This window comes from Stegostoma tigrinum, chromosome 11, assembly GCF_030684315.1.
Source record: "Stegostoma tigrinum isolate sSteTig4 chromosome 11, sSteTig4.hap1, whole genome shotgun sequence".
Lineage (NCBI taxonomy): Eukaryota > Metazoa > Chordata > Chondrichthyes > Orectolobiformes > Stegostomatidae > Stegostoma > Stegostoma tigrinum.
Window position 1 is genome coordinate 18,392,609 of NC_081364.1, and position 25,891 is coordinate 18,418,499.

General features: G+C 41.7%; 1 protein-coding gene across 1 annotated transcript in view; it reads left to right on the top strand.

The window, feature by feature from the left end:
• Nucleotides 1-3,310: 3,310 nt before the first annotated feature.
• cidec (cell death inducing DFFA like effector c) overlaps nt 3,311-25,891 on the top strand; it is a 43,427-nt gene continuing 20,846 nt past the window's right edge. Inside the window, exon 1 of the mRNA XM_048547788.2 lies at nt 3,311-3,473. The gene's annotated coding sequence lies outside the window, so the exon portion shown is untranslated. The remainder of the gene's footprint in view (nt 3,474-25,891) is intronic.

The window sequence follows — 25,891 nt, forward strand, 5'->3', positions numbered from 1 at the left end:
CACTCCAACAGTCCACCTTACTCATCCTGCATGGCCTCAGTGCTGCCTACTCACTCATTTGCGACACATCACCACTTATCCCGAACTAAACCAGCACTAACAGCTGTACTGTTTTCATCTCACTGAATACCTTCCCTTACTACCATTCAAAAGCAAATGGCCCACAGACACGAAAGAGCCAGGACTGTTGAAGAGGTGACCTGACATTCTGCTCCTCACACGCTAAGAGAAGAGGGTCTTGATCCTCGCCAGCGCAGGCCCGGACCAGTCCTATGGAGATGACGAAGCTCCTCCTCCCATGTCCCAGTCGAGAAATAAGAAGCATTGTTCATTGCTTTGCTACTGTCCCACTGTCCCCAATGTGAATGCATTATTTTCCTGTCACAACTACTCACTGTTGTTTGCAACGCATTCTCTCTTCTGATTCCTGCAGGTGCTGGTGAAATCCCCGCCATGTTTGCAGTCAAGAGAAGGGTACTTTAAGATATCTTCACCTCTGAGGAAGAGAGCCTCAGAGGAAGTCTTAGCAAGGCTTGCTTCCTGCAATTCTCAACAGTTATTGCCACTCCAATTGAGCAACTTAGCCAGACATCCACAAACAACAAGACTTCCCAATGATATCTCAACAGCTCCCCAGTTCTGTCCCTACACTACTTGGACTGCTTGCATTTGACCCAAATGGCTAACTGTAGAGGCTTGGACCCTTGGCCCTGACTGCCCCAATCAGGTGACTGACCGTATAGCTGTTTGTTTGCAGCACATGTTTACTGCTTGTGCTACTGGCACATGGAGCAGATGTAACAATGATAGAACACAGTGCAATACAGCGACATGTCCATCCCCTTGATTGATGACTGCTGATACCCATTGCAAGTTTCCTGGCTTTGTGTTTGCCCCACAAGGCAAGTCAAGGGAGAAATACTGAGAGCCTGCTGGGTTTGGCTAAGGAGCCAAAGTGCAAAAAGACAAGTGAAGATAGAGATGCAGTGACCAATCATATAGGCACAAAACACTAAGCACGAACAGAATGAGTGAGCAGCCCTGAGATTCAGCCTGGTGGGATGGGTGCCTGTCCCTGTGCTCAATGTACCCTTGCAGCAGCATTCTAATGAAAGGTGACAGTGCACCACAAAATGCACTATGGAAGTGAAAAAATTGTACTGCAACTAATTCAAAGGTGTTCCATGATGATTCAGAGAAGCTGGAACAAATCCGATGCCAATTTCCATGGACATGGGGTGCAGTGACCGCATGAAGCATGTGGTCAACAATTGTCACAAAGATTATGAATTGGCTAATTTAATATTTAGGATTCATGGACTGAAACAGTTTTACAAAGGGACCAAATGACTATATAACACACAGATTGGTCAGGCTTCATGAAACTGATATGGATTAACTAAACTGAAATTAGCTCAGCAAGTCTGGCAGCATCTGTGAAGGAGAAAACGGTGTTAACGTTCCTGGTCCGGTCACCCTTCCTCAGAACTGATGGTGGCTGGGAAAACATCAGTTTATATGCAGAAAATAGGGAGGTGGGTGGGGTTGGGAGTAAATGATGGGATAGAGCCCAAAGAGAGAGAAAGACAGTTGGACAGACAAAGGTCATTAGCAACTCCTTTGTCTGTCCAAGATAACAAAGTGTGGAGCTGGATGAACACAGCAGGCCAAGCAGCATCTCAGGAGCACAAAAACTGACGTTTCCGTCCTAGACCCTTCATCAGAAAAGATTTTTCATCCAGCTCCACACTTTGTTATCTTGGATTCTCCAGCATCTGCAGTTCCCATTATCCCTTTGTCTGTCCAACTGTCTCTCTCTCTCTCTCTTTGAGCTCTATCCTATCGTTTACACCCTGCCCCACCCACTTCCCTATTTTCTGCATATAAACTGATGTTTTCCCAGCCACCATCAGTTTTGAGGAAGGGTCACCGGACCAGAAACATTAACTCTGTTTTCTCCTCCACAGATGCTGCCAGACCTACTGAGGTTTTCCAGCAAATTTGTTTTTGTTCTGATTTACAGCATCCACAGTTCCTTTGGCTTTTAAACTGAAATTAGTCTGAGTTGAAATTACCATCATCCCCCAAGTATGATGAAGCCAGTCAGCAAGTTCCCAGGGGAAGTGTGAAAAAAGGTTTTGACCTCCCAATGTGATTTACGCCATTATGAGAATCTTCACGTCCTGTAGATGAGACATCTACAATTATCAGACCTGGATTTGATTATCTCAGCGGACAGGGAATATACAATCTGTTTATAACCTCTTTGGCTGACCAGGAGAAGATGGACTTTAGACTGCAGAACTGTACACAGGCTGGAGATGGCCCTCTTTCTTTCTGTCAGGAGGGAAAAATGCCCTGTGAGACCACTGGCAAAAGAAATACAGAAAACTGAGAATTTAAACAATAGCTACATTGCTGGTCACTGTTGATGATCTCAGAAAATAACAAAACCAATGTGCTGTCTGGTTAAAATCTTACATCTCAAGGATCGAAAGGGTTCTAACGTTTGTTTGTGTGTGGGCATGTGGGTGTGTGTTTGTCTGTCTGATGAATTTTATCAATTCTGCTGGGTCCAATTTGCATTTGACAAGAAAGGAAAGCTTTGTTGCTTGGAGACCGTAATGGCTTTTCTATTCATAAGCTTGAACTGCTGCCTTTTAAAATTTGCTAAATGCAATTAAGAACTTGTGCTTCTACATTTTAGACTTCCCTTAAAATATCCTTCATTGACATTTTGCACTACTCCCTGCAAACATTTAATTATTTGAATTCCCCTTATTTTTTTTTCCTCCCAGCATTTATGATTTGTATCATCTCAGTTTGGGTCTGGAACATTACAGAAATAATTCTTAAAACACCCAAGATTAAGTGCTATACCATGTTGCTGCTACCTTATGCTATTTACAAACCAATATGTTTTGGAAGAATGGTGTGGCGTGTAGGAATACTCTGGATCAATAGTCAGTGCAGATCTATCACTTGAATAGTTTGATCACATCAGCGTTGTTTCAAGATTTAATAAAAATTAGATTTCCGTGACAGAGTATTTTTTCATTTCTGTCATTATTTACTTAAGTGTAATTTAAAAATATGAACAATATACCAAAAAGGTTTTTTTGTAGAACTTTCTACCTGAAAATAAAGTGAAAGTGAAGTGGCCGTCGATATTTTTGGTGGTTCGCATTGCTTTCATATTGCATGTTGCTTCATGTTGTTCTTACTGGTGCTGGGAGTCCAGTAAGGAATGTCTGATGTATGAAACATTAAAAAGCGGCACAATATGAGGGAGAGAATTCCAATGTTTTTGCACCCTGCACCAATGATATTAGTGAATCTTGTAGAAAGCAGGAGTCATCTGGATGTCTCGTCGATTTACTTTCAATGAATCTACATACCATTGGAGAACAAAGCCCCCGAGGACTTGTACGCAATGCCACAAGAGGTTTAATGATCTCATTCAGAAAGCCAAGGTCAGTGAAAGCTTTTTCAATCGTATTCCCCCCACTGCATAACTAGCCCGAGAGACTGTTCAATTCACACCGTCCCCATCACCAAAGCCTTTATCTAGCCATATACTGCTGCACCATATCTACACATCTAGCCTTTCTGTAAGCCTCACACCCACACCTCGCAGCTAGCACAAACTCTCAGCGATTCAGTCATGACAGTCAGATCACCTGGAACTGATTGCACCCTACATATTGCCACGTGTCCCTTCCTTCTTCCTCCGGCAGCTTTTTCTGCTGTCTACGGACTCGGTTCGTTCCTGAAGATAAGCTGTTACCCAAGGGGAATGTACCGTGGCTGCAAAACCTTAAAATCAGCAAAAAAAACCCATACTTCAACACCTGCTGCACCAGTTTTTCATTCCCTCCATAAATCTTACAGAATCGTAGCAAAAAGCCGAAGAAATAAACTCACAACTAATCTGTATGTGATGCTGCTGTGTGCATATCTGTGCAATATTAAGTGTGAGGTTTGGCTGTGATGTTGAGCACTGAATCAACACTGCTGCCATCAAATCAACATGCTATGATGACAGTTTTAATGTATTATTATTATTTAAGAGCTTTTATTCTAAAGATAAAGAATTATGCATAATTTTAGGTTTGATTGACATCTTTATTTTGTTTATTACAAACTGAGAAGAACATAATTTTACTTTCATGCTTATGTCTGTGAGGTTTCGTGTTGGTTTGTTAATGTATGTATTTTTAAGCAGGGTTTGCAGCCACAGAGCAGACATCCTTGTTATTGTTGAAAGAAACGTAAAGCAAGTTGGGTCACTGCCTTGCAACAAGGTGCCCAATGATGTAGGGAGATAATCAAATCCCCATAGTTATGGAAGTCCACACTGATCCTCAGAGCCTCCCAACCAGATCCATCCCACTATAACCCACCTAACCTACACATCCACTTTAGCATGGCCAGTTCGCCTAGCCTGCACATGTTTGGAATGTGGGAGGAAACCAGAGCACCTGGAGGAAACCCACACAGACACAGGGAGAATGTGCAAACTCCACACAGTCAGCCTAGTCTGGAATCGAACCCAGGTCCCTACTACTGTGAGGCAACAATGCTATCCACTGAGCCACCATGCCACCCTAGATATAGACAGAAACAAATTAATTTACAGAGAACTGTGTCATAGAGTCATAGTTGTACAGCATGGAAACAGACTCTTCGGTTCAACTCGTCCTTGCCAATCAGACATCCTAAATTAATCTAGTCCCATTTACTAGCATTTGTCCCATATTACCTCCAAATCCTTCCTATTCATGTACCCATCAGTTGGAGAGATATGGAGAGTTGTTTACCGTAGAAGAGCTGTTAGTAGTAATCTTCAAAGCAGTCAGGTCTGGACAGAGGAGAAGCCCAGATGTGGGTAAGAGTGGATCTTCAGAAACAGAAGGCTATTGAAGACATGGGTTTAAGGAACACATGTTGATTAGCAAATGAGTTGAGGTAGCAGCTTGTTTAAGAGGAAGAGATATTAACTAAGGGAAATATTCTTACCTGAATGCAGAATTTTGCCAAAAAGAAACCATTTATAGTCATTCATTGACAGCAAGAGCTGCAGATGCTGTAGTGAATGTCTATAAAGTTGCTGTTGGGATAAATGGGTGGAATCTTTATTTCTGGCATTTATAATACACCTTGGCAATATTATATAATGTTCCATAGATTATGTTTTCTTTCATGTATATTAAACTTTTAGGTTCTTTTGTTAAAAGTATATTAGCAGCCTCTTGTGAATATAGGAACATACATACATACAATCCCTCCAGTATGGGAACAGGCCCTTTGGTCCAACAAGTCCATATTGACCCTCAGAGTATTCCACCCATCCCTGGACATTCTGTGCAATTTAGCATCGTCAATCCACCTAGCCTGCACATCTTTGGATTGTGGGAGGAAACCAGAGCACCTGGAGAAAACCCACACAGACACAGGGAGAATGTGCAAACTCCACACAGACAATTGCCCAACAGTGGAATCAAACCCAGGTCCCTGGTGCTGTGAGGCAGCAGTGCTAACCACTGAGCCACTGAATATGTTCAGTGATTGATGCCCATTGCAGTAACAAAAATGTACGAACTTATGGTCTATCCTGTCTAGGTATACTTTGGGATTTGACTTGTCTAGCATTACCCTTAGGGACATAATATCAATACTAATTATTGCTCTTTCTGTTCAACATACTTCTGGCAAGCATTCACTGTGCGTGTGCAAATGCCTAATACAATTCAACACAAATTGCATCAATTTGTAGCACTAAGGGTAGTTCTATGACTCAAATATTAGCTGCTAATTAACTGCATTTCTCACTCTGCAGTTTTTAAAATAGAAAACCATCAGCTTAATTACACAAGCAGAAATTAAAATGATACCTGTCACATCATTACAGCATTTGAAATCAATCATATTCTGGTAATACTGATTTTATAATTAACATTGCATCTAGATTCAATGCACATTACAAGAAGAGCTTGCAAATATGTGAATGCATAGAACATTGTTCCAAACGTTCACTTCCATGCACTGCAATCCTTCCAGTGGCAATAGCGATAATATAATTATTTTTGACTAGCAACATGTCAGAGCCTTATCTCCAACTAGCATGTGGTGTCTTTCTATTAAGTGAGTACTAGAGAGAAGAAGGCTTCAAAAGAACAATGCTTCTATATTGAGAAGTGTAGAGGCTATGAGGCAAGAAACTTCAATTATAATCGTCTCAGATCGGTCTGATAATGTGACACACAAACTGCAGACCGGAAAATCAGTGCACATCTCTCAGACAGCAACAATGTCAATCAAGAAGGGATTTTGTGCTAGCTGTCTTATTCAAATGCACAACACGTCTTCCTAATAAGGATTTAACAATGAAGCAGAAACAGTGCAAGTGCATTTTTTAATAACATTGAAATTCTTTTGTGTCGACTTTTGAATCTCCTTTGTCATCCAATGGAAGACTTAAGCATTTAAACAAGGGGGAAGCAATTGCCTAGTTGTATTATCGCTGGACTGTTAATCCACAGACTCCAATAATGTGCTGAGGTCCTGGATTCAAATCCCGCCATGGCAGATGAAGGAATTGGAATTTCAAACAAAAAGGAATCTGGAACTAAGAGTCAAATCATGACAATGTAATCAGTTGTCAATTTTGGGGGGGAAACCCATCTGGTTCACTAACGTCTTTTAGGGAAAGAAATTGCTGTCCTTACCCAGTGTGGCCTACATGTGACTCCAGACTCACAGCAATCTGGTTGACTCTTAATTGCCCTCTGGGCAACTAGGGATGGAGCAATAACTGCTGCCTAGCCAGTGACACCCTCATCCTGTGAATGAATAAAGAGAAAAAAAATTCCAAAATCCAACTATTTACTGTGCTAGAACTATGGGAAGTAGTGAGAGAGTAGGACAAATAAACAGTTCTTTCAATAAGATGGCATGAACATAAGAGGTCAAACAATCTTCTTCTGTACAATACAATTCTGTAATTCTAATGCCGCTGGCCATATAATTTGAGCACAATACTATTGGATTAGAATCCAGCCTTGTGAATTGGAGTCCAAAATATTATTGACCAAATTGACTTTGATCTTGTTCGCTTTCTTTGCATATATTCACCCATCCCACACTCTCTAACTAAAAGGACACCATCCAAACTTATGGTTGGTTGTAGCTAATGCATGCTGTGGACATTCTTAAGCACCACTATCTTCCAACAAGAATGTTGAAAGGAAAGGAAATAGAATTGCAAAGCAACAAAGCAAAGATAAATTGTACATCGACGGGTGAACATGCGCAAGGAGATCACAATTTGAAGTTGGAGATTAGGTTTGTGTGAAATGGCCAATTTATAATCACAAACTCCCATCATCCCTGCCTGGACTGAAGCCAATTAAGTGATTTCACAATTGGAATACAAGATGATTGATAGTGAGTTAGGGAACAGTGATCAGGAGGATACAATTCCTTTTCCATTGAGTGACTGTGATGTCGATCATCAATTTCAATGATGCGGTCAATCAGAACTATAACCAGGATCTCATGGATCTCAGCAACATCCTCGGCATCCTTCAATACTTCAAAGATCACTTCTGCTCTTAGAGAAGTGATGACATATGCTCTGTACTCCACATATCTTTGTTGTTTATGGTGGTTTAGTTTAAAATTAGGGCCTTTCATTTTACGTGTTGTTCTCTTCAGTAGTTTGGCACTTTGATTCTGTGTGAAAGTTGACTGCTCATTGTGCAGTGCGTCAAGCCTGTGGATATAGTTACAGACAAACTGAAACAAACAAAGTTTGAGGGAGTTAACATGTTAAATGTATTTGTATGAAATGGCTCTCACCAGAGCCTGATGAGTGTCATCTCTCCATATCTCCAAGGTACAAGATGAAGCACTGAGTTTAAAAGACTGGATAGATATCATCTAGAATGCAGTTTATTGAGTCACACTTCCCTTTAAGAATGTGACATACATGTTCCATCAGAATACCAAACTGAATTGCCTTCAGAAACCACATCTAACATCCAACCTCATATATCACAATGGAAATAAAATCAATGTGAATAACTTCTCAGTTTGAGAAAAGCCTAACGAGGGACAATATGTCCAAGTGGAGACTGTCCAATGCAAGATGTTCATCTCAAATAACAGCAGAAATAACTTGCATTTTCATCCTGAGTTGCTTTACAGATGGGTAAAGAACGAGGAGACAGCAAATCTATGTGATATGTTTGGGAGAGACATGCAACAGTTGCAATGCTGACAAAGATGGAGAGTTTAAATGAGTAAGGACTGTGGAGGGATTTAGAGATAGATACAATACTTTGGAGGAGAAAGGATCCAGTCTAGTTGAATGAGGACAAGGCAGTGAGGAGCGGGTGTGTTTCAACATTCTTCCCACACTTGGAGCCTTCTGCTTCTTAAACCTTAGGTTCTGGAATTCCCTCCGTAAATCTCTTTGCATATCTACCACTCCTTCCTCCTTTGAGACACTCCTTGAAACTTCTCTCTTAGCACTCTCACCTTCATTGCTCAGACCTTTGAGTGGAGAAGTTAGGAAGTCGTATTGCAGTTGCATAGGATGTTGGTAAGGCCTCTTCTGGAGTACTGTGTGCATTTCTGGTCACCTTGTTCCAGGAAGGATATTATTAAATTGGAGGGAGCTCAGAAAAGATTTACCAGGATGTTTTCAGGAATGGAGGGTTTGCAATTTTTTCACTGGAGCATAAGAGGTTGTTGAGGTTTTAAAATCATGAGAAGCGTAGATACGGTGAATGACAAGGATGAGTAAGTTCAAAACTACGGGGCATATTTTTAAGGAGCGAGAGGAAAAAGATTTAGAAGAGAAATGAGGGGTAATTTTTTTTACACAGAGGCTGGTGGAATGAACTGCCAGAGAAAGTGGTGGGTGCAGGAACAGATACAATGTTTAAAAGACATTTGGATCAGTTCATGAGTAGGAAACATTTAGAGGGATATGGGCCAAGCGCAGGCAGGTAGGACTAGTTTAGTTTAGGAACATGATTGGCATGAAGTGAAAGTTCTGTTTCCATGCTGTATGACGCTATACTCTTATAGCAATGCTTTTGATCACATGTGCAAGTTGCTCCTCACATACAAAAACAGAAATTGCTGTAAAAGCTCAAGGTCTGGCAGCATTTGTAGAGAAAAATTAGAGATAACTTTACAGGCTCAGTGACCCAAAACATTAACCGTGATTTCTCTCCACAGATGTTGCCAGATCTGTCGAGCTTATCCAGTAATTTCTGTTTCTGTTTCTGATTTAAAGCATCTGCAGTTCCTTCAGTTTTTACATCTCACATCACTTATTGCCATTTTATTTAATTAATGATCCATTGAAGCATCAAGATTTTTGTTACTAAATTGAGGGCTTAACATAAATGCAAATTGGTGTCTTTGTATCTGTTTTATACATATCAAGGCAAACAAGCCATTGGTCAAGATCTGCCAGACCTCTTAGGTGTTAATATGACATTCTTTGGCCCTGATATTCTTTGGCACTATTTTTAAGAACTATGAGAGAGACTTCCTGAGATAACAAAGTGTAAAGCTGAATGAACACAGCAGACCAAGCAGCTTGAGAGGAGCAGAAAATTAACGTTTCAGGCCTAGACACTTGTTGGTTACAGCTGTTGTGAAAAAATATCAGTAAATTATTACATTGCCTGTATGGGATCTTGCTGTGTGCAAATCTTTGTCATGTTTCATGCAACAGTAATTGCGGTGCAAAAAAAATCTGTAATTGTCACATATCTCTGAATTGCAAACAAGTAATCTACAGATAATGCTGTGATAGCATATCTAATTAACTGAGGTTACTCATAACCCACTTACGATGCCCTGATAATTGTCTTTCCAGACAGTTTAATGTCACGGGGATATTTATCAACTTTTTGACTGACGGTCATGCATTATCTACTTCCTCTCTCCCTGATAAGCAGAACCTACACATTTTACGGAATAAATCAATCTGTCTTTTAAAGGCTAAAACTATGGAAGTTATTAATAACTACTCCTCATGTCCTTAAACCTCAATGCATTTCCCACTTTGCATTATTTTGATTTTCAAAGATTGCTTCTAAATTTTTGCGCCTATGCCTTTGGAGTACGTGGAACACAGGAGGATCAATTGTCTTTAACCAGTGATTTGATCTTTTGAAATAGGCTGAGAGAAAACTGAAATGAATGACCTTAATGCAGTGTTGGCAGTTCTAAGATATTCACACTGCAAGTTTAGTGTGGTTGAAACAGAATTTTGATTCACATTAATGCTAGAATTCTACTTTGAATTGAGGCCCATTACCAAACAGAATGAAATTAACTGTTAGTGAAAAATGTGCTTCTCCCTTTCTCATACTCTCTAATTTTTGGCCAAGAGATTTGCCCACATGTGAATTCTGGCTTAGCCATGGCTCTATTCTTAAGAGGGCTGTTAAAATTCTGGTTGCACAGGAGCAGTGTAGTGAAGGAGATTGTCTGGTTGAAAGTTGAAATGCAAGTCAAACTTGAAGCTTCAGTGTAAATAAACTCTTAATTTTTAAGATTTTTTCCTGGGATGAGGTTGTCGCTGATAAGGCTAACATATATTGCCTATCTCTAACTGCCCTTAAGAAGGTGATGATGAGTGGTGATACAGTGGCTCAGTGGTTAGCATTGCTGCTTAACAGTGCCAGGGACCTGGGTTTGATTCCAGCCTTGCATGGTTGTCAGAGTGGAATTTGTACATTCTCCTCATATCAATGTGGGTTTCCTCTGGGTGCTCTGGTTTCCTCGCACAGTCCACAGATGTGCAGGTTAGGTGGATTGGCTGTGCTAACTTGCTGATAGTGTCTGGGGTGGGTCTGGGTGGGATGCTGTTTGGAACGTTGGTGTGCACTTAATATGCCAAATGGCCTGCATCCTTTCTGTAGGGATTCTATGAGTGAATCTTTTGAATAGCTACAGTCCATGTGGTATAGGGACACCCACAATGCTGCTTGGATCTGATTTTAGATCCTTTGACAGCGAAGAAATGGTGATTTGCTTTAAGTCAGGATAATGTGAAGCTTGGACACAAACTTGCAGGTGATGGTGCTTCAATGTTACCGCTGCCTATTTAGGTCCCTTGAGGTCATAGTTTCAGAAGGAGCTGAAGAAGGGGCCTGGCCTGAGTCTCTGCAGCCCATCTTGTAGATTGTACGTGTTACTCACACTCTGTATTAGAGGTAGAGAATAGAACATTTAACTTGGTCACTGGGATGCCTCTCAACAGGCTGCTTTCCTAGATGTTGTTGAGTGCTTTTGAATATTTGAGCTGCGCTCTTCCAGGCAAGTGCTGATTATCTTATCAAGCTCCTGACTCATGCTTTGTGGATGATGAAGAGGTTTTGGGGACAGTCAGGAAGTGAGTCATTTCCTGCAGTTTTCCCAGTCTCTGACCTGCTTTTATAGCCACCATATTTATATGACTGGTTTAGTTCCATTTCTGGACAATGGTAATTCTCAGAATGTTGATAATGGGGAATGCAACAATGACAATGACATTGAATGTCAAGGGGTGATTCACTGATGGTCATTATCTGGCATTTATGGGCCACAAGTTCAACTTGCCACTTATCAGCCCAAGCTTGAACATGGTCCATTTGGACACAGTAACTGTGAGGTTGCTAATAGTTCTGAACATTGTGCGATCATCAGTGAATTTTCTGATATATAGCCTTTTGATGGAAGGAAGGTAATTGAAAAAGCAACTGAAGACGGTTGGACCTCGAACATTACCCTGAGGAAATTCTATTGTGAATGCTCTAGCACTGAGATAATTGACTTCCAACAACCATAGCCACCTCCCTTTGGGCCAGTGGAGAATGTTGCTCCTGAGTCTCACTGAATTCAGTTTTGCTCAGTCTGCTTGATGCTACATTCAGTCAAATGCTGCCTTGATGTTAGTCTCATCTCTCTTCTTCATATGTGCAACAATCATACAATACATAATGTCAGTTGTTGACACATTCTTATCTAATGCCTAATGAGCAATCACAAAACAATCAGCATTGTGATGCCACAATGTCAAAAGTGCACCTTGCCCCTGAATGTTACAGGTCAAAATGTGATCGGTCACTGAGACATTACGTTAAGTGATTCATGTTGCATGGTAGAAGATGAAAGGAGAGGCAGCCACCCCAGTTCCAGCTATCCAAGTGACTATTCATGGTTATAAAAATTTGCCATCTGGGAAGTTGACAAAGAAGTATAAGGTCAAAATTCAAACTCCCCACAAATCGTTCACCACACTGATAGGTGATACAAGAAGAATTAATCAAAGAACATTTTACTTGAAAGCAAGCAAAATTTGGAACGTGAAGAAGCCAGTGATCCAATGCTCGGCTCATAAGTGGAGATTCTTTTCCATAGACCGCTGGCAAGTTACAATTCCACTTGAGGACTTTTTTCGGAAGTGTTTCTGTGCACCTGTGCGTTGCTTTCCTTAACTTACTTTGAACTCATATTAATGTTCTATTTATTCCAGCACCTCCCTTCCTCATTTTCAATTCCTATCTCTCATGTGGCTAGTTAACGAAGAGTGGTAGAGTCATACAGCACAGAAGCAGACCCTCTGGTCCAATCGGTCCATGTGGAACATAATCCCAAATTAAATTAGTCCCAACTGTGCGCTCCTGGTTCATATCCCTCCAAACCTTTCATTTCATGTACTTATCAAAATGTCTTTTAAACATTGTAATTGTGACCACATCTGCCACTTCCTCAGGAAGTTCATTCCACATGCAAACCACCCTCTGTGTAAAGAAAAAATGCCCGTCATGACTTTTTAAAATCTTTCTTTTCTCACCTTGAAGATGTGTCCCCTAGTCTTGAAATCCCCCATCCCAGGGAAAAGATACCTACCATTAGCCTTGTCTACACCCCTCATGATTTTATAAACTTCTCTAAGGTCAATCTCCTGTGCTCCAGGGAAAGAAGTCCCATCCAATCCAGCCTTTTCTGATAACTGAAATCTTCCATACCCAGCAACATCCTGGTAAATCTCTTCTGAACCCTCTCCAGCTTAATAATATCCTTCCTATAACTGGGCAACCAGAACTGGACACAGTGTTCCAGAAGAGACCTCACCAATGTCCTGTACAACCCCAACATGGCTTCCCACGAGGCAATGAGTTAACCTGATGCCAATTCATTCTGCCCAAATGATACACCTCCTGCTTGTGAGGAAACCGATGTAACTAGTGCAATTCCATCATTTTTATTTTTCTGACAGTTCAATGGAACTATCAAGTCTACTTTTTCCTTACTGACCCATTGCTCTACTGATTCAACTCCTCCTGTAGCTGACTATCACACAGTTTGGGGTAGATTTTAGTTCAGGTCAAAATTAAGCCCTCCAGCCTCTTTAGCTACCCAAAGAAAGTTGCCAATATCTGTTTTCTTCTGAACGAGGCTTGCCCTCTGAGAGAAGACAATTTTGAGCCAGTTGCCCTCACAGGCAGCAAGGGTGTGAGACAGAAGAGTAGCTCCATTTTTCCCAGTTATTTCAATAATTGTCAGGCCCTGAGACCATCACCACGCGCACCCCCCCCCCACCCCGCCCACCCTCGTGCATGTCCTCACCCACCCAACATCCACCCCCCAGAGCTCATCATATCTTCTTTGTCAACTGATGGCCCATATGCAAAATCTCTGACCCCTCTTACCACTCACCTTCATAATCATTCACCCATTTTCCACCATAAGGGGATCTCAGGTACCACGTGGAGATAAAAAAAAAACCTCTAATATTATAATATAGTGCCCACTTATACAGGTTCGTAAATAAAATTTCCATTCAACTAAATTCATTCAAAGCTTAAAAATCTCAAGTGATTATTCCCTTAAAAGTAACTTAGAAACGAACTTTTCAGACTACCCATGAGAGGCAGAGAGTTGTTTATAGGTTTCTTTCCTGAGGGTAGGTGATGGTGTAGTGGTATTGTAGTAGATGGTGGAATTCAAGTTCAATAAATATCTGGAATTAGGAATTTAATGATAACCATAAATCCATTATTGATTGCCGAGAAAATCCCATCTAGTTCATTAATGTCCTTTCGGGAAGAAAACTGCCATCCTTACCTTGCGATCAGTGATAATGGGAACTGCAGACACTGGAGAATCCAAGATAATAAAATGTGAGGCTGGATGAACACAGCAGGCCAAGCAGCATCTCAGGAGCACAAAAGCTGATGTTTCGGGTCCTTACCTTGCGCATGTGACTTCAGATCCACAGCAATGTGGTGAACAATCAATTACCCTCTGGGTATTTAGGGACGGGCAATAAATGCTGGCCTAGCATCCTATGAATGAATAAAAACTAAACTGTAATTGCAGAAGCCCCCCCCCGCCCCACCATCCCGCCACACTGAGGTATTTAAGCCTTTCAAACACTTGAAGCTCTGATGAATTGCAATTGGTCAAAGGAATTTCTGTAGATTCAATGCAATAATGATTACCTACAAAGTGGTTTCTCTGTTGATGATTACCATCAGAAAACAAGGCAACAACTTAAAGATCAAACCAACCATGACCCACTTAGGGTAGCATGATGGCTCAGTGGTTAGCACTGCTGCCTCACAGTGCCAGGGACCCAGGTTCAATTCCACCCTCAGGTGACTGTCTGTGTTTGTACATACTCCCCGTGTCTGTGTGGATTTCCCCCACGTGCTCCGGTTCCCTTCCACAGTCCAAAGATGTGCAGATTAGGTGGATGGGCCATGCTAAATTGCCCCTAGTGTTCAGGGATGTGCGGATTAGGTGGGTTACAGGGGGATGGGACTGGGTGGGATGCTCTGAGCGTCAGTGAGGACCTTGTTGGACCATAGGGCCTGTTTCCACACTGTAGGGATTCTATTATCCCAAGGTCCATTCTCCTAAAGAAACATTTCCATTTATGCAGCACCTTTCACAATACTGGGATATCCTAATGCACCTCAAAGGAAACTGTAATCACCCTAATAAGGCAGGGAATGAAATCTAGGAAAATGACAGCAACTTTGAATGCAATCAACACTAGAGACCTTGTCGTACAAGTTCGTAGTTCCTTGAAGGTGCAATCACAGGTAGATAGGGATAGTGACAAAGATTTTTGGTACTTTTGCTTTTGTTGGTCAGTGCATTGAATGTAGGAGTTGGGAGGTCATCTTGCAGCTGCACAGGACATTGGTGAGGCCCCTTTTAGGATATGGTGATAATGGGAACTGCAGATGCTGGAGAGTCCAAGATAACAAAGTGTGAAGCTGGATGAACACAGCAGGCCAAGCAGCATCTCAGGAGCACAAGATGAAGGGTCTAGGCCCGAAACGTCAGCTTTTGTGCTCCTGAGATGCTGCTTGGCCTGCTGTGTTCATCCAGCTTCACACTTTGTTATTTTAAAATATGGTGTTCAGTTCTGGTCTCCCTGCTGTAAGAAATATTTTGTTAAATTTGAAAGGGTGCAGAAAGGATAATCTCCATGAGTAGAGGAGTGCAAAACTAGAGGGCTTAGGTTTAAGGTAAGAGGAGAAAGATTTAAAAGGGACCTAAGGGGCAACATTTTCACATGAGGGTGGTGTGTGTATGAAATGAGCTGCCAGAGGAAATGAGGCTGGTACAATTACAAGATTTGAAAGGCATCTGGATGGGAGGAGTTTAAAGTGATATGGGCTAAATGCTGGTAAATGGGACAAGATTAATTTAGGATATCTGGTCAGCATGGATGAGATGGACCAAAGGGTCTGTTTCTGTGCTGCACAACTCTATGACTCTATGTAATAACAACATAATCTCTTTCTTGTGATCCTGGTTGAGAGATCAGTATTGACCAAATTCCTGGGGATAACTTTTCTACGCTTTGGAGTAGTACTATGCTTACCTGAAAAGCCTTGACTTAATGTAGCATCCAAATAACTGGCATCTTCAACAATGTAGCACTCTGTCAGTAATGCACTGGAGTCCCAGCCATGGTTTACATGCTCAGGTCTCAAATGGAACTGGAATCCATACAGATCACCAACTGATGAATTCCACCAGATCATCTGAACAATGTTTCACACAGTGAATGTGGTATTCCAAACAATAAATATTATTATTAAAAATCATTAGCAGCCTATTAACTTGTCAGAGAGTAAATGTTTGTCAGCTTTTATATTTTCAATGGCTGTTCTCATCTTTCTTCAGTGGCAAATCGAGAAAGTTACATCAAGGAGTCTTTTCCCCATCAAAGGTAAAAATTCTAATTTAGATGTAACGTTGACACTGGTGGATCTCAAAAATCTCCGAATAGTTCGAAAAGAAATGGCAACAGAAGAAAAGTTGGCAGAGGAGGAACAAAGCACTGCGAAAACATCAATAATAAAATATATGGCAATGTGTCTAAAGAAACCAAAAAGAGAGGAAAAGATACAGAAAAAGGAGCCAAACACTAGTAAACCACCAATACATGTTGTTCTGATCAGAGAAATCACAAAAGTGACGCCAGAAACGTCTGGTACTGGAACGCCAATTCTGTTTGTTAAGCCCAAGGCCCCCGAAACACCTCAAAGGACTGATCAAGTAAAAACTAGAAAACATACTTGTAGAAGGCGCACTGTTAAAGCCTGAAAAGCAGACTTACAATTCCTTCTGAAATACTACCATCTCATCAGTTGATCAGTAAATAAGACTTAGATTCAGAAAATGAGAAACTATGCACGCTTGTCTCCAACAATTATATAAAAACCCTCCCGATGCCGATGAAAAACAAGTTAGAGACTTTGCAGACTTGGAACTTTAATCTATTATTCCTGAGGTTAGCCTCCACCAAAAGACTTTTGCCCATAAGGACTTGCCACAGCTTAATTGAAAATCTTATGGTATTTTACAGTTAAAAAAAATCATTAGCTATCCTTAGTCATCCCAAGGTACCTTCTATCATTATTGAGATGTCAGTTTTTATGTGGTAACTACTATATTTACTATAGCTCTTGCCCAAAAAGTGGTAAAAGCAGAATATTTCTTAAACACCAAATAAATCACTCAGTACGCAAGCTCTTAACTGATAATCAGAACTAAAACTTTAGCCAGTGTCGTTAAAACTTTAGGCTGTTGCGACCTTAGAAAATATTGTAACTGTATTAATTATTGGTTCCACTGTTCCAAACAAAATCATCAGGAAACCACAAAATATGATATTAATTGCTCTTGTTGATGTTAGAATTTTCAACGGCTTCACCTTCTCCAGCTCTCCAAATCTTGAGCTTGCAATCAGTCTTTGAAATGTCACTGATATCTCTCAGGATGATACTAAGCTTGCCTACTGGATTGAAACCAGGCATGCAGCTAAAATGAGTGAGGCAACTATCCTGTTCTTCTGCCCATGTTACCTTAACCTGTTCTCTGACCAGGCAAGAGGGATACTTACCAGAAGACAGTCTTGCCTTTCTAGAGATACATAAACTGTGCAATGCTGATGTTATTGGAATGCACTGTTAATAGGAGGCCTGCACAGAGGACCATTGTGGATATATTCCACCAGACCAATCTCTCAGCACAGAAATGAGACTTAAGGAGACCCAGAAAGACAAGTATCTTTACTTAAAAGTTTCTGAGGCAAACAGGTGTATCCCTCCAGGCCCTACAAGGAAACCATAGGCCTTCACTGCCCCGTTGTTCCCTCCTTATCTACAGATTGCAATGCCCACATGACACTCTTTCCAATCACTTGGTTCTGCAGCCTTTACTTGTCACTTGAGTCACTCTCCATCCTGACAATATCACTGTGATATAGCAAACCAATAGGAAATCTACTATGTAGCCTTACATTGTACAGCCTCAGATGCTTTGCTAACACATCAGATTTCAGTCAGAAGACTCCTGGCTGCAAATTAAACTCAGGGCTCTCGTTTTCCACATTGATTTTTGGTAATTCAGCACAGAATTTAAATGCAACTAAACATTCAATAGCGTATCAGCAGCAACAATCACTTGCATTGAAGTGGCACCTTTACTCAATGTGCTCCACAGAAGTGTAATGCATAAATGTCCAGAGAAGTATAATGTAGGGTATGCAGGGCAATTTGATCTTAGTAGGATAATAGGTCAGCACAACATCGTGGGCCGAAGGGCCTGTACTGTGCTGTACTGTTCTATGTTCTTAACAAAATTGGTGTTGAGTTTAAGAAGATGATTTTAAAAATGTTGAACATGAACGAGGTCTAATGGAGTAATAGGAAGTGAGTGAGATGGTGGTATTTGAAGACACAATGGTACAGAAAGGAAGATGGTGAGCCAGAATTTTACGGAGAGAAGTTGTAGAATTAATGTTAAGAAATGGAGAGGGTGTAGACCATGAAAGGATTTAAATACTAGTATGAGCCTTCTAAATTGTTAGTGAACAGGATTTTATTAATATGAATAGGCATGATAATTGAGCTGAACTTGGCCTGGGACAGAATAAGGCAACAGAATTTTTGACGAGTTGGAATTTGTGCAATCATGAAGTCAGTGTTTTCTATGAAAGCAGTGTTATATTCACCATGCATTGTTACCCATTTTTGTTTATTTTTACATTATAAGTGCTTCATCTTCTTGGAGACCATCACAATGCATTAAACCCACTCAAAATTGAAATATTTCACAATGCTGAGCAGCTTTCAATTGAATAATGCTCAGATATTTCCTTATGGTGTGCTGTGACTGGGATTATGTATAGAGCACCTACATAGTGATCTCATAGTATTTTGTATTGCAGAATGAGTTGTGGTCACAGAGCTCTGTGGAATGGTGTGAAAAGCATATGTGGTCACTGTGGTGTATGTACAGTATGATGTGAGAAAATAACCCCTGTTCACACTTGCATTTGTGTTCAAGACATTAATGACCACAAAAAAAAGACAACAAAGTGTGAAGCTGGATGAATACAGCAGGCCAAGCAGCATCTCAGGAGCACAAAAGCTGATGTTTCGGGCCTAAACCCTTCATCAGAGAGGGGGATGGGGAGAGGGAACTGGAATAAATAGGGAGAGAGGGGGAGGCGGACCGAAGATGGAGAGAAAAGAAGATAGGTAGAGAGGAGAGTATAGGTGAGGAGGTAGGGAGGGGATAGGTCAGTCCAGGGAAGACGGACAGGTCAAGGAGGCGGGATGAGGTGGGAGGTAGGAAATGGAGGTGCGGCTCGAGGTGGGAGGAAATGATGGGTGAGAGGAAGAACAGGTTAGGGAAGCGGAGACAGGCTGGGCTGGTTTTGAGATGCAGTGGGGGGAGGAGACGAACTGGGCTGGTTTTGTGATGCAGTGGGGGGAGGGGAAGAACTGGGCTGGTTTTGGGATGCGTTGGGGGAAGGGGAGATTTTGAAGCTTGTGAAGTCCACATTGATACCATTGGGCTGCAGGGTTCCCAAGCGGAATATGAGTTGCTGTTCTTGCAACCTCAAGGCCCTCTGCTTCTTCCTGTCCTGCAGGGGCGATCAATCCCCCTCCACCGACACCCTCATCCGCCTAGCCAAACTCATCCTCACCCTCAACAACTTCTCTTTCGATTCCTCCCACTTCCTACAGACAAAGGGGCTGGCCATGGGTACCCGCATGGGCCCAAGCTAAGCCTGCCTCTTTGTAGGTTACGTGGAATAGTCCCTCTTCCGCACCTACACAGGCCCCAAACCCCACCTCTTCCTCCGTTACATTGATGACTGTATCGGCGCCGCCTCTTGCTCGCCAGAGGAGTTCGAACAGTTCATCCACTTCACCAACACCTTCCACCCCAACCTCAAGTTCACCTGGGCCATCTCCAACACATCCCTCACCTTCCTGGACCTCACAGTCTCCATCTCAGGTAACCAGCTAGAAACTGAAGTCCATTTCAAGCCCACTGACTCCCACAGCTACCTAGAATACACTTCCTCCCACCCACCCTCCTGCAAAAATTCCATCCCCTATTCCCAAGTCCTCCGCCTCCGCCGCATCTGCTCCCACGATGAGACATTCCACTCCTGCACATCCCAGATGTCCAAGTTCTTCAAGGACCGCAACTTTCCTCCGACAGTGGTCGAGAATGCCCTTGACCGCGTCTCCCGCATTTCCTGCAACACATCCCTCACACCCTGTCCCCGCCACAACCGCCCAAAGAGGATCCCCCTCGTTCTCACACGCCACCCCACCAACCTCCAGATACAACGCATCATCCTCCGACACATCCACCATCAACAATCCGACCCCACCACCCAAGACATTTTTACATCCCCACCCTTGTCTGCTTTCTGAAGAGACCACTCTCTCTGCGACTCCCTTGTCGGCTCCACACTCCCCTCCAACCCCACCACACTCGGCACCTTCACCTGCAACCGCAGGAAGTGCTACACTTGCCCCCACACCTCCTCCCTCACCCCTATCCCAGGCCCCAAGATGACTTTCCATATTAAGCAGAGGTTCACCTGCACATCTGCCAATATAGTATACCGTATCCATTGTTCCAGGTGTGGCTTCCTCTACATTGGGGAAACCAGGCGGAGGCTTGGGGACCGCTTTGCAGAACACCTCCGCTCGGTTCGCAATAAACAACTGCACCTCCCAGTCTCAAACCATTTCCACTCCCCCTCCCATTCTTTAGATGACATGACCATCATGGGCCTCCTGCAGTGCCACAATGGTGCCACCCAAAGGTTGCAGGAACAGCAACTCATATTCCGCTTGGGAACCCTGCAGCCCAATGGTATCAATGTGGGCTTCACAAGCCTCAAAATCTCCCCTTCCCCCACTGCATCCCAAAACCAGCCCAGCCTGTCTCTGCTTCCCTAACCTGTTCTTCCTCTCACCCATCCCTTCCTCCCACCTCAAGCTGCGCCTCCATTTCCTACCTCCCACCTCATCCCGCCTCCTTGACCTGTCGTTCTTCCCTGAACTGACCTATCCCCTCCCTACCCCCTCACCTATACTCTCCTCTCTACCTATCTTGTTTTCTCTCCATCTTCGGTCTGCCTCCCCCTCTCTCCCTATTTATTCCAGTTCCTCTCCCCATCCCCCCCTCTGATGAAGGGTCTAGGCCCGAAACGTCAGCTTTTGTGCTCCTGAGATGCTGCTTGGCCTGCTGTGTTCATCCAGCTCCACACTTTGTTATCTCAGATTCTCCAGCATCTGCAGTTCCCATTATCACAAAAAAAACAACCTATTTTCACAAAATGCTTGACATCATTTGAGAGATTGCATAAAGAAAGATTTAATGAGCTCAACAGTTCTGCTGGTAACCTTGTTCATCAGTGATCATCAGAATGCCTTTGCCGTTGTGAACGTCTTCCCCCTCAATTCATTGATACTTGACTCCTCTTGTACCAGTCATCTTTTCTTTGCATGCCAGTAATAATCTCCTCTCAGTACTGAAATGCTAATGACCAGTGCAGAAAGAATAGCTTGCATTATAACCATTTCTCATTACAAATTCATTATTTCAGAAGCACAGCACAGGAAGATCCCACAAACAGCCCTAAGATAAATGATAAGCCAATCTATTTTGGTGTTCTTTGTTTGGGCACCAGGGGAGGACCAATACTGTGGTATAAATGGTCTTCTTTTAAAACAGATAATTAGTTTTATGCCTCATCCAATTGGGAGCATGCTGATATTATTGCATGAAAGCATCAGTGTCGAAAAGTGTTTACTTTTCTGTGCGGGGTCCGGAACTCCTCTACACCCAGCAGGCCAGCACCTGCAATAATGTCCATGTGAGGTGCCGTCTCAAATACCAACAGTTGTCACCAAGTATAAACAATAACCCACTTGCCCCTTTTAAATCCTCTCCCCAATTCTTCATATTTGATTAAAATTCATCTCAATGTTATTTACATTTCAATGTTGATTCCAATCTTCCAGCTATTTTTAAGCAGTCTATTCTTCAGGTGTTCCATTCGTTAATATAATAAGTTCTTTTGTGTCTTTGTTGCTAAATCTATACTTTGAATAAAACACCTGTCTGAGATTCATAAATTTGATGATTGATGAGAGAGTTGTTAAAAACAGATAAAGCACAATCAACTTGCCTTGTATGCCACATTGGGAGATGCACAAATATAATCAATCCTAACAAATGGCACTGAGTCTGCTTTGACTACCTATTCAATATTGAAGATCAATTATTAAGAAGTCACTGATAACCAAAATGCCTCTTCCCAGCAATTGAATTGAATAACTGATTTGAATTCAATACATTGCAAAACTAAAGCAGGAATTCCTCGTGTTACAATCCACACCAATTTATCATGAGATGATTAGGAATAATTTGACATAACGTGTTATTTTTCTTTGCATAAAATAAAAAAAACTTGAAAAATGTCAAACAAAATATGCTATCCTTTCATTCAGTGCTTTTCCTCCTTCCATTTCACCTGTGGTTTAAATATCTAGCTGCACCATGTTGACTGACATTGGACACTTAATACTCCAATTAAATGATATTTTTCATGCAGAAAAGAGTAAATGAGCAAACATTATAAGTTTGTTTGACCACAGGGACATCACACACACATTGTTCCACATGCATTTTCAGGAAAGATTGAAACTGAGATCGTGGTCAGTTTCCCTTCCACAATCAGGGGATCTTGGAGCTGTTGTAGATTTCTTAGACTAAATTCCTGAACACAGTGCAGGGCTTGAAGTTGGAATCCCTCTGACCTTTATGGTTCAATTACTCACTACCATCCCGCTGAGTCATGGGCTTACATTATAATTTTCTGTTAAATTTCAATACCTTATACATAAGAAGCAATTGGAACAGTTGTTTTTATTCAAGATGAAAATTGAAAAGAACAGTCAATTTTGTGCTGAATTACCCTCCAAATTAATTCCCTTACTATATTATGTTATTAACTATAATTGGATTGTAGGAATGGACTCCAGTATTGTAGAATAATTAAAGAACTAGACCTCAACTTTGATCATCTTGGTTGACTACTATAGTATCCATTAGTTAATCAGATCTGGTCTCAGCTGCAAGTACATTGAATTAATCTGTCAGTCCAAGTTTCATACAAAATAAGGTTAATGTTGTAGTGTCTTAGAACATAGAACATAGAACATAGAAAAGTACAGCATGGTACAGGCCCTTCGGCCCACGATGTTGTGCCGTGGAATAATCTTAATCCAAAAATAAAATAACCTAACCTACATTTCCCTCAATTCACTGCTGTCCATGTGCATGTCCAGCAGTCGCTTAAATGTCACTAATGACTCTGCTTCCACGACTACCACTGGCAAAGTATTCCATACACTCACAACTCTCTGGGTGAAGAACCTCCCTCTGACGTCTCCTCTATACCTTCCTCCTAACACCTTTAAAGTATGACCCCCTTGTGGAAGTCAATCTTGCCCTGGGGAAAAGTCTCTGGCTATCTTATATATGTTACAATTACAAATTACAATTGAAGAAGCTAAACCACTAAAATGTATGCTCCTTCGCATTTCACTTTCTGAAGAATATTCAGTGCTTTCACAATTAAGGTGCAGAAATATATACTCTGAATGGACCTCTGCTACTTTTTGCTATGAATGGTGTGGTCAGAACTCAGGTAGGTCAGCAGCATGGTGAAGGAGGGTCTAGGCCCGAAACGTCAGCTTTTGTGCTTCTAAGATGCTGCTTGGCCTGCTGTGTTCATCCAGCTTCACACTTTGTTGTCTAGGTCAGCAGCATAAATACTTAGCATTAAATTGCAATATCGAACACCAAAAACTTGTTTCCTAGAAAACTAATATTCCCTAACTCCAGGAGTACACTCACATAATTGGGTTTGGTTAACTGTTCCAAGTGTTTATCTACTGAGTAACAAGCAATAATTTCCTCTTTAATGACAACAACAGTCACCTGCAAGAATGGCCAACTTTCAATTTGAAAAGCAAACTATATAATTATCACGACAAGCAAATATGGGGAAATTTGTATAGTGGGTATGAAGCCATTTTTAATTCAGTGCTGAAAAGACCAATTAAGAAGAACTAACCAGGGTGCTACCACGTAACATCTAATCTATAAAGCAAAGTTTCTGAGTTACAAACATTTTTTTTTCACCTATTCATCATATCCAACTCGTTCTAGAAAAGTTAGTAAAGGGGTTCACGTTCTGAAGAAAGCTTGCAGATTGATTTTACCAGCAGGTTCAATGTTCTGCAAACATGATATTAGTTTCGTTAGGGCTTTTTTTGACTGCAGAGAAAAGCAATCTCTGTTTTTTCCACAGGCTGATATCCAAAGACCCTGATGGTGATGATGGCTGACTATGCCAAGTCCGTTTTCTATATCAAATAGTTAGCTGATTTGTCCACTTTATGACCAAAGCAACATAACACATTCCCCGTCCTCATTTCTGAAGAAGGGTCCCGACCTGAAATATCAACTTTCCTGCTCCTCTGATGCTGCCTGGCCTGCTGTGTTCTTCCGATTCCAATTTGTGTTATCTCTGAATCCAGCACCTGCAGTTCTTGTTATCTCTGCCCAAACCAGGTACCCATTTTTGTGCTTGGATCCCAATAGTTGCTACATTCTTTGAAATTCAGCTCATAGGATAGCACAGAAAGCATTTACAACTGATTCACCTGTGGATCTCAAACCAAAAACCATCATCACCTGGAATTAACGATAATAGGAACTGCAGATGCTGGAGAATCCGAGATAACAAGGAGTGGGGATGGATGAACACAGCAGGCCAAGCAGCATCTTAGGTGGTCCACACCTTGTTATCACCTGGAATTACTTCTTATCAGCTTTGTGATAAGAATTATTTGTTGAGATTCCTTGAACACTCTTTGGGACATGGCCTAAATTGAACATAGACTTTGACACTAAAGGAAAAAAAAATTAACCGGTCTGTTGTCACTTCCTGAGACATAGCCCAATGAAATGTCATTTAGCATCAGCTGTGCAATTTTATATTTTTCTTTCTTCTTTACTCCCAGAAGTTTCGTCACACACAACTGAGCACCTTCCACCACCAAAACCACCATGACTTTTTTTTTGCTTTTTGTTTAAAATAGTAATCACCACCTGTCAAAAAACTCTGTTTCCAAATAAGTATCTGCCTTCAAAGTCTATTATGGGCAATACAGACCATCAAACGTGACCTGCAACTTTAATATAGGAATATACAAATTTGGGGAAGGAGTAGGCTATTGGATTCCTCAGGACTGATTTGCCATTTGATAAAAGCATAGCTGATCTGGTTGTGGACTCAATCCCACTCTCCCAAATAGCTCCGACGTCCTTTGCCTCCTTTGTTGATCATCAATCTACCTAACTCAATCTTAAAATAAAACTTAATGAATCTGACTCCAATGTTCACTAATGAAGAGGATGGTGTAAACTAAATGGTATTGACCTATACATAGCATAATGTTAGGTACTGGGGCTCTTGTGGTGCAGTGGTAGAGACCCAACATCTAGGCCAGAGGGTCTGCATTCAAGTCCTACCCATCCCGGCGTTGTGTCAGAACAGATTGGTTAAAAAAACTAGAATAACTACTGTTCCGAAGAAGAATCATACTGAACTTGAAATGTTAACTTTGCTTAACTTGTCTCTCCACAGATACTGCTAGACATGTTGAGCGTCTCCAGCATTCTCTGTGTTTGCTTCAGATTTTCAGGATCCACTTTACTTTGGTTTCATTAAAATAAACACTACTGCTGGCTTGCCATCTATTTTAAATCAGGAGAGATGGTGGTGTAGTGGTGGTCTTCCTGGACCAGTAATCCTAGAAACCCAGACTAGTGATCTGGAAAACAAAAACAGAAGTTGCTGGAAAAGCTCAGCTGGTCTGGCATCATCTGTGGACAGAAAGCAGAGTTAACGTTTCGGGTCGAGTGACCCTTCCTCTGTAATCTGGGGGCGTGGGTTTGGGAC